Source organism: Lichenostomus cassidix, chromosome W (assembly GCF_008360975.1).
Source record: "Lichenostomus cassidix isolate B80296 chromosome W, HeHo_3.0, whole genome shotgun sequence".
Taxonomy (NCBI): domain Eukaryota; kingdom Metazoa; phylum Chordata; class Aves; order Passeriformes; family Meliphagidae; genus Lichenostomus; species Lichenostomus cassidix.
In genome coordinates this window covers 11,875,984-11,886,071 of record NC_139510.1, presented here as the reverse complement: position 1 = coordinate 11,886,071, position 10,088 = coordinate 11,875,984, and the positions used below count along the sequence as shown (strand labels likewise).

Genomic DNA, 10,088 nt, shown 5'->3' with positions numbered 1-10,088 from the left:
TCTTCATAGTAGCTACTATGAAGCTATATTTTGGATTTGTGATCAAAACAGTGTTGATAATTCAGGGATATATTTGTTATTGCCGAGTAGTGCTTACACAGAGTCAAGGCCTTTTCTGCTTCTAGTACCACCCTGCCAGTGGGAGTGCACGAGAAGTTGGGAGGGGACACAGCCAGGACAGCTGACCCCAGCTGACCAAAGGGATATTCCATACCATATGACATCATGCTCAGCAGATAAAGCTGGGGGGAGAAGGAGGAAGGGGGGGACATTCAGAACGATGGTGTTCTGTCTTCCCAAGTCACCATTGCACATGATGGAGTCCTGCTTTCCTGGGGATAGCTGAACACCCGCCTGCCCATGGGAAATGGTGAATGAATTCCTTGTTTTGCTTTGCTTGTGTACATGGCTTTTCTTTCCCTATTAAACTGTCTTTATCTCAATTGATGTGTTTTCTCACTTTTACCCTTCTAATTGAACCCCCCATTCCAGGGGAAAGTGAGCCAACAGCTGTGTGGTGCTTGGCTGCCAACTGGGGTTAAACCACAACAGTCCTTTCTGGTACCACATGTGGGGCTTGAAGGGTTTGTGATAATGACAGATTGACTAGGATATGCTAGATTGAATTTATAGCTGTTATTGCTGTTTAGCTATTAATTGACAGGCTCCTGTGCTTGCCGTGGTACTTGTTTACCTCACTGTATATTTGTCTACTGCTCATTAGTGGATGCTTTTTCATAGAATTATTTAAACATTTAAGTTGGAAAAGACTTCAAAGATCATTGAGTCCAACCATTAACCTAACACTGCCCAGTCTACCACTAAACCATGTCCCTAAGTGCCACATCCACACGGCTTTTAAATATCTCCAGGGATGGGGACTCAACCACTTCCCTGGGCAGCCTCTTCCAGTGCTTGATCACCCTTTCAGTGAAGAAATTTTTTCTAACATCAAATCTAAACCTCCCCTGGCACAACTTGAGGCCATTTCCTCTTGTCCTATCCCTTGTTACTTGAGAGAAGAGATCAACTCCCACCTTGCTACAGCCTCCTTTCAGGTAGTTGTAGAGAGCAATAAGGTCTCCCCTGAGCCTTCTTTTCTCCAGGCCAAACACCCCCAGCTCCCTCAGCCGCTCCTCATAAGACTTGTGCTCCAGCCCCTTTGCCAGCTTCCTCTGGACACACTCCAGCACCTCAATGTGTTTCTTGTAATGAGGGGCCCAAAACTGATCACAGAATTTGAGGTATGGCCTCACCAGTGCTAAGTACAGGGGGACAATCACTTCCCTGATCCTGCTTCCCACACTATTTCTGATACAAACCAGGATGCCATTGACCTTATTAGCCACCTGAGCACATGCTGGCTCACGTTCAGCCAGCTGCTGACCAGCACCCCCAGGGCCTTTTCTGCCTGGCAGCTTTCCAGCCACTCTTCCCCTAGCCTGTAGCACTGCAGGGGGTTGTTGTGACCCAAGTGCAGGACCTGGCCCTTGGCCTTGTTTTTAACTGAATACCACTGGTCTTGGCCCATTGATCCAGCCTGTTCAAATCCCTCTGCAGAGCCTTCCCACCCAACTTGGCGTCATCTGCAAACTTACTGAGGGTGCACTCGATCCCCTCATCCAGATCATCAATAAAGATATTAAACAGGACTGGCTCCAATACTGATCCCTGGAGAACACAACTAGTGACCAGCCACCAGCCGGATGTAACTCCATTCACCACCACTCTCTGGGCTTAGCCATCCAGCCAGTTTTTTACCCAGCAAAGAGTGCACCCCTCCAAGCCATTGAGCAGCCACTTTCTCCAGGAGAATGCTGTGGGAAACAGTGTGTCGCTGTTGAGCAGCTAGCAGAGTAATGAATGCATCGGTTCTCAGTGGCAAGAAGGAATGACCTTTATTGTTTTGATTTCATCACATATATAGAGTTCTCAAAAGTCACCCAGATTGGTCAGTCAGAAGCCTTCCCCCAGGCCTGATTGGCCAGGCCTGCACTGCCCAAGTTCTGGGACACTGTTCCAAAAACATCCAAACTTTATCTTTATTTACAAAACACAAGAAAACTTCTCATGGGAAAAACTGTGCTAGCCACAACAGTGTTAGAGGCTTTACTAAAGTTTAGATAGACAACATCCACAGCCTTTCCCTCATCAACTAAACGGGTCACCCTGTCAAAGAAGGAGACCAGGTTACTCAAGCAGGACCTGCCTTTCATAAACCAGTGCTGACTGGACCTGATCACCTGGTTGCATCTGACATGATGGCACTCAAGATGATCTGCTCTATAACCTTCCCCAGCAGCAAGGTAAGACCGACAGGTCTGTAGTTCCCTGGATCCTCCTTCTGGCCCTTCTTGTAGATGGGCATCACATTTGCTAACCTCAAGTCAATTGGGAACTCCCCGGATAGCCAGGATTCCTGGCAAATGGTTGAAAATGGCTTGGCGAGCTCTTCCACCAGCTCCCTCAGTACCCTTGGGTGGATCCCATCTGGCCCCATAGACAAGTAGTGTAGCAGGTCACTGACCATTTCCCCTTGCACTATGGTGGCTTCATTCTGCTATTCATCCCTGTCAGGGAGCTGAGTACCTGGAGAACAACTGGTCTTACTATTAAAGAAGGCATGAAGTACCTCAGCCTTTTCCTCATCCTTTGTCACTATGTTTCCCCCTGCATCCAATAAAAGATGGAGATTCTCCTTAGCCCTCCATTTGTTGCTGATGTATTTGTAAAAATATTATTGTTGTCTTTTATGGCAGTATCCAGATTAAGTTCCAGTTGGGCTTTGGTCATTCTGATTTTCTCCATGCATTACCTCACAACATCCTTGTAGTCCTCCTGAGCTGCCTGCCCCTTCTTTCAAAGTTCCTAAACTCTCTTTTTCTTCTGAGTTCCAGTCAAAGCTCTCTGTTCAGCCAGGCCAGTCTTCTTCCCCAACGGCTCATTTTTCTGCACATAGCAATGGCCTGATCCTGAGCCTTTAAGAATTCCTTCTTAAAGCATATCTAGCCTTCCTGGAGTCCTTTGTCCATCAGGACTGCCTCCCAATGGACTTTGTCAATCAGGCCCCTAAACAGGCAAAAGCCTGCCCTCCAAAAGTCCAAGGTGGCAGTTCTGCTGACCCCCATCCTTACTTCTCCAAGAATGAAAAATTCTTATTGTTTTGTAGCCACTGTGCTCAAGATGGCATCTAACCATCACATCACCCACCAGTCCTTCTCTCTTCACATACAAGGGGTCCAGCGGGCCGCCTTTCCTAATTGGCTCACTCACCAGCTGTGTCAGGAGGTTCTTTTCCACACACTCCAGGAACCTCCTAGACTGTTTTCTCTTTTCTGTGTTGTATTTCCAGCAGACATCTGCTAAGTTGAAATCCCACATGAGAACAAGTGCTAGTGATTCTCAGACTTCTCCTGGCTGTTTATAGCATATTTCATCTGCCTCTTCATTCCATAACAGACTCCCACCAGATCTGCTTTGTTGGCTTTTCCCCTTAATACTGACACTTAAATGCTCAATCCTGTCAGTGCCATCATTAAACTCTAGACAATCAAAACATTCCCTAATATACAGGGCTACCTCACCTTCCTTATCTGTTCCTTCTGAAGTATTTATAGCCATTCATTGCAGCACTCCAGCTGTGCAAGTCATCCCATCATGTGTTGGTGATGGCAACTATGTAATAGTATTCCTGCTGCACAACGGCTTCCAGTTCCTCCTGTTTGTTGCCCATGCTGCGTGCATTGGTGTAGATGCACCTCAGTTGGGCCATTGATCCTGACATTGTGGGTTTTTTTGGGGGGAGAAGCCCTAATTCCTACCTGACCATTCTCAGGCACATCTGTAGTTTATAACACATCAATAACCCTTGTCTTTGCTGCCACATGGATCTCCATCCCCTACCTCCACTAAGACTGCAGACCAAAGGACCTCACTGGATTTTTAAACATTGGCGTGCTGCCTCCAGGCTTATTTCTAGTGACACTGCGTTTATCCCTTTCTCCCTTGCAATCTAGTTTAAAGCTCTTACAATGAGCCCTGCTAACTCCTATGCAAAGATCTTTTTTCCCCTTTGACACAGGTGTACCCCATCTGTTGCCCAAAGGCCTGGTGTCACGTAGATCAACCTGTGATCAAAGAACCCAAATTTCTGCCCAGTGACACCAGGCTTGGAGCCAGGTATTGATCTGCTGGCTCTTCCTATTTCTTCCCTCATCATTCCATGCGATTGGAAGGATAGAGAAGAATATTACTTATGCTCCTGATCCCTTAACCATTTGTCCTAAGGCCCTGAAGTCTCTCTTGATTGCCCTCAGACTTCATGTTGCAATTTCATCACTGCCTACCTGAGAACTCAATAATGGGTGATAATTTGAGGGCCATACCAGGGTAGGAAGCTTTCTCTTCACATCTTTAACCTGGGTCCCAGGAAGGCAGCAGACTTCCCTAAGAAGTGGGTCTGGTCTGCATATGGGGCCTTCTGTTCCCTTCATAAGGGAGTCTCCTTTGACAACAACCTGTTTACTTTTCTTTATGGAAGCTGTTTTAATGCAGGGCATAGGCTGACTTAACCTCAGTGTCCTAGGTTGCAATATAGATGTAAAGTATTCTATTACCACCAGCTGTGGGCCGTTAGCTGCTATCACCTGCTAATGACCCACTCCGGATGACAGGCAATGGGCCATCAGGGACCCACCGTGTGACTCATGGACTTATCTCATCCCATTGTGGGATGCTCTGCCCAGGAGGGAGGAACCAGGTGTTCCCACCTGGATATAACCTGGCCCTGGAACTGCCTGAGCTAGCCCTGTCTACTGGGTTCCCAGAGGACCAGAGCTACCACTGGATCTTCAGCTGGAGACCAGACCTTCACAGGATCACCGCTTGAACTGAACTACTTCAGTTGGACTGCTACCACCACCCTAACCGGGTGTCAGTTTGTATCTGACTTTGTCAGTGCTTTTCCTTGTATTATTTCACTTATTTTTAATTTCAATCTTGACTTGTGATCTCCCACTTGTTTGTTTTCAAACCAACACACTCAGCAACACCTCCATGCTAGCTGAACTATTGTCCTCATTATTTTTCAGCTCCACTTGCAGAGACTTGTATCTGTTATGCAATGGCACTTGGGAAGGTGGGGTAGTCACAGAGGAGACGCACTTGTTGCACTGAGCAGGCACTTGCCTCCATTGGCCCCTATCCCTTATGTCACCATGTTCAGCTGGGAGGAGAGAGGATAGGGAATCTTCCATATCATGCACTATGTCTACCTGTCAGGCCTGTCCTAGGGAAGTTAGGGTGCAATTCCGGTAATCTCTCTCTCTCTCACACTCCCTGATACTCCTCAACCTACTCACTTCCTGCCAGAGCTCTGCCACTAAGTAGAGGGATTCCTTTACCTGGGCTCACCTCCCACAGATGTGCTCACTACTGATGCCCAGTACTGGCATAAGAGCAGGGCACACCCTGCAGCCTGATACATGTTCCCACCAGAGCTCTGGGCAGCTGTGTCAGTCACAGTAGGTACAGAGTTTAGAGAGGCCATAGCTTTCTGCCAGGTAGATACCATTGCTCTCTGGAGCGCCTCAAAGCATGTAGCCATGGATGAGCTCACAAAAGAGCAGGTAAACCCTTGGAGGACCTGCAGCCCTGGGTAAGGCTATGTTGGAGCAAGTACACCCTTAAGGGACTGCAGTCCATGAACAAGTCCAAGCCGGAGCAGGGGCAAGGGGAGGAGTTCATGGCAATAATAAACCCTAGAACCTGGTCCAAAGGGACCAGTGTTGGAAATTGTAGCAGAAATACCTTTAAAATGTTGCAACCAATGATTTGAGTCGCCTGTTATAGGAATTACTATAGTAAGAATCACCTGAACCAATGGAAGTCTTACAAGAAGCAGTTGCAGTGCAGCAGTGACCTGACCTGAACTGACCTTGGTGCCCAGTAACTGCACCCAACACAGCACTTCTCCTGTCCTGAGTGACCACTATAGCAGATGGATCCCAAAGTCATGGACTAAATGAACTCAGTAAACATTTGTAGACATTTTGCAGGGGTGGTCCATAGACTAAGGGAATAATAGGTGTGTTGTATCAAAGGATGGAAAGTGGGGTGGTAGCTAATGAGGATATATTGGATAGCATGGGACCTGAGCATGATAGAAATGGTATGGAATAAGGGGTGGAGAATGTGCTTGTTTTGGCTGGGATAGAATTAATTTTCTTCATAGTAGCTAGTATGGGGCTATGGTTTGGATTTGTGCTGTAAACAATATTGATAACAGAGGGATGTTGTTATTACTGAGCAGTGCTTACACACAGCCAAGGCCTTTTCTGCTTCTCACACCACCCCACCAGGGAGGAGGCTAGGGGTGCACAAGAAGTTGGGAGGGGACACAGTCGGGACAGCCAACCCCAACTGACCAAAGGGATATTCCATAACATACGATATCGTGCTCAGCAATAAAAACTGCAGGGAAGGAGGAAGCAGGGGACATTCAGAGTGATGCTGTTTTGTCTTCCCGAGTCACCATTATGCGTGACAGAGCCCTGCTTTCCTGCACATGGATAAACACCTGCCTGCTGATGGGAAGTGGTGAATGAATTCCTTGTTTTGCTTTGCTTGTGCACATGGCTTTTGCTTTCCTTATTAACCTGTATTTATCACAACTCATGAGTTTTTTTCACTTTTACTCTTTGGATTCTCTCCCCCATCCCACCAGGGGAGAGTGAGTGAGCGGCTATGTGGTGCTTAGTTGCCAGCTGGGGTTAAACCACAACAGATCCATAATTTGTCTAACTTTTCTCACAATGAATAATGCCTATTAACACAAAAAATACCACTGACCTCAACAAGATTAATCCCTTGAACTGGCACTACTAATTACTGAGATTCTGGTATTGTATCTCTAGCTTTAGGATGCAAGGAACATTAGAACTCAAATATTTATTCAACCAAAACTCAGAATGCTGTCATAATTACCTGCTACCTAGTGTTGTTATATAATCTCATATAATCAGCAATTATGATCCTCTGCTCTCCAGAGTTCCTCTTACATAAAAAGACAAGCAAAGTACTTAATCTATTGCCCCCTTCTCTTCCTGTACAGTCCAGGGTCAGTGCCTTTTCTTTAGATGCTTTTATTTAAAGCAGTTCAGCAAAAGGTGAAAGAGGGCACCACACTCATACTATTGTGGACACCTGAAGTAGCCTAAAAGAGAGAGTTTGAGTACAATTCAACCAGCCTTTCTTCCACCTCTTTCAAAAAAGCCTGCTTGAAACTGGAAGGTAGGAGACAATCTTCAGACACCTAAGCTTAAATTAGAACCTTCCTGGTTTTCCCTCACCCTTTCTGAATATACTCAAGAGACTGGTAGAAAAACCATGCATATCTTTCATATAATGAGAGAAAGAGACAATGTACAAGACTTAATTTTCATTCATCTAGTCACCTGTGTTTATCAATTTACCCTATCCTACCTTTTCATATTATGTCTTCCCTTTATTCTGCTCTTGCATTGCTGCTCTCTTCCAACCAACTCTATCCTGTGGTGTAATTTGCTTCCCCCCCTTTTTCATTGATCAATGTGCTTCCAAGAGACCAAACATCAACAGAAATTATAAATACTATCAAGATGAGAATTGTAAGAACTCTAGATCTAAAACAATAGGGCAAGGCAAATTAAGCTACAGAATAAAGATATTATTAATATCATGTATACAGAAAGGGAATATTCAGTATTTGCTGTTGAAGATCGTTTCTGTTCTTTTAAATACTTCATTCTGTTAGCCAAAACAGAATTCCTGCATTTGTAAGTCACTCTTTCAAAAGTGTCATATAAGCCTTCATTCTCCATGCTTCAAACAATTTTTATATATTATATATATAAAACCCAGCAAAATTGAAACAGCATTATATGATAAAATATATTCTTGAAATAAGAAACCATACATTACATACACTGTACTTTGTTCAATTAGAAAAAAACCCACAAATAAAACAACAACCAAACCCAAAACCAACAACACTAAACAAAGATAGGAATGCATGAGATTGTACAAAACACAGGACCATCACAGGACCATGAAAAAAAAAAGAAGCAAAAGTGATGGATAAAGCAAGAATGACCTCTTCAGTCCTATTGAAGTGAGACTACTCTACTATGCAAATTACTGCAATGATGCTGAAGTTAACTGACAGTGCTAACCTACTGTAGTAGGCATGCAGGAATACATACAAAGAGTGAATAGCATGCTCTCAGGGTGGGATTTCTACATGAAAAATTAACATTTCATGTATGTTGGCAAACCAATGTAAAGTCTACAGAGAGAATCTTCCAAGATATGTAGTAAATAAACTTCTCACACCCCTAGCCCTTGAGTCAAATAGTTGCATTTTTACAGCAGCATATGGGAAATCTGACTTGGTATGAAAGTTTGATACTGTCTCTGAATATTCTCATTATATTTAAGAGCAATTTAAGAGAGATCCACAAAAGCAATAAGCAAGATAGCTTACTGAGAGTACCAAGAAATAATTGTTACATGTTTGCACCTGTTAATTTTTCAAATCCCAATTGTGGTGGTGCTTCCCCCCCTCAGGCCACACTATGATCTGAGAAATGCTCGTTAGGCCTTGGCCTTGATGAACAGCACCTGGACTAAGCTCCTCAGAAACACTGTCTGCTCCCAGGAACTTGTGCTGTCTAATAAACTCCTGTTTTTTAACAGCCTTGGAAACTTATTTTTCTTGCCTAAATAACAACCCAAGTGGAATAACATTTTTGTTATCAAGCTTTCAAATAAAGTTACTGACCCAAATTGAAGCCATCATGGAAAATTACTATGACTAAAGCCCACTTTCTTTCAACTCTATAAACAGTGGTCCAAAGTGAGACCTTTTGAGCTCTCCTGGACTGCAGTAGGCTGTGACCAACAACCTCCCTCTGAGTGGGGCCTCTCAAAGCCAGCAAACTCTCAAATTTGCTATACTTGGAGGATCACTGAACAATGCTGACGGATCCTGGGCTGATATCCCCCACTCCTCGAGGCTCAACCCTTTGCCTACTGAGAAGATGCAGATGTATCCGGAGTACTTCATTGAATTCAAGGGGAATTTTTCACAGGTAGCTTGTACAAACTCTTCATGTCTATGTGCATGCAAGTGTGAATATGCTATAGCAAATGTACCATGAATGCAGTTCTCCTAGATTCTTAAGCATGTTAGATTTTTAAGTATGTTAGGCTTATAAGTGAGTTACTGTTGTGCTTATAGTATGTTCTATAGAATCTCTTCTTAATTTGTTTAAATTAGACTATCAATGAAGTGCTGTTAAGTTTAAGTGCTGTTAAACCTTTAGGCCTAAACTGTTGGTCAAGTCCAGGGCTCAGTTTAGCAAAGGGGTCCACTCTGAACCTTTTGACTCAATGGGAGGCTCTCCCTCATTCCTTTTTATCCTTACCCTTTTCCATTGCTAACCTCCACATAGATAATTTTTTGTTGATTTTAATTTTATATTGATTTATTTTAGATTTTAGTCCATTTTTTCTCAGTGTGCTTTAACCATCTAGTAAGTAGTAGAGTCAACCTTGCCAATGAACTTTGTTGTGCTTTTGCTTTTATATTAAACGTGGTATCTTTGCCAGTGATTCTTTGAGTGACCTAACACACTCATTTGTGGCAAATGTCTATGGATTAAAATCTGAGTATGCTTTGGGAAGATAACAGGAGAGACAGACTTCAAGAAAAACATCACTGGCAAACATTAAAAACAAATGTTCTGTCACAGAGTCAGTAGTTCTTTTCAGTAGTCTTAGGTTTAGCTTCACTAGTTTACCTCTTAAAAAAAGGTCCCCCTGATCAGAACACACAACTAGGAACAGCCAGCTAATTTATACAAGGCACTAGGAAGAGAAACTTCATGACAGATAGTTATACAAGCCATGCTGAAAAAGCACTGTTAGAGCATTTAGACCCCTGTATAAGGTCTATGTTGATAAAGGACCAAAGAGAGGATAATTTATCACTGCTGATTTAGAGGGCATTCATTACATTAAACTGCCTTAACAATCCCCCAATTTAAAAC

At 43.8% G+C, this 10,088-nt stretch overlaps 1 protein-coding gene and 1 long non-coding RNA gene across 8 annotated transcripts in view; one reads left to right on the top strand and one right to left on the bottom strand.

The window, feature by feature from the left end:
• LOC146425500 (uncharacterized) overlaps positions 1 to 10,088 on the top strand; it is an 865,580-nt gene that overhangs the window by 559,870 nt on the left and 295,622 nt on the right. The gene's annotated exons all lie outside the window — the stretch shown is intronic.
• Positions 1 to 10,088, bottom strand: part of LOC146425503 (ATP-dependent chromatin remodeler CHD1-like) — an 87,763-nt gene that overhangs the window by 71,958 nt on the left and 5,717 nt on the right. The window lies entirely within an intron of this gene.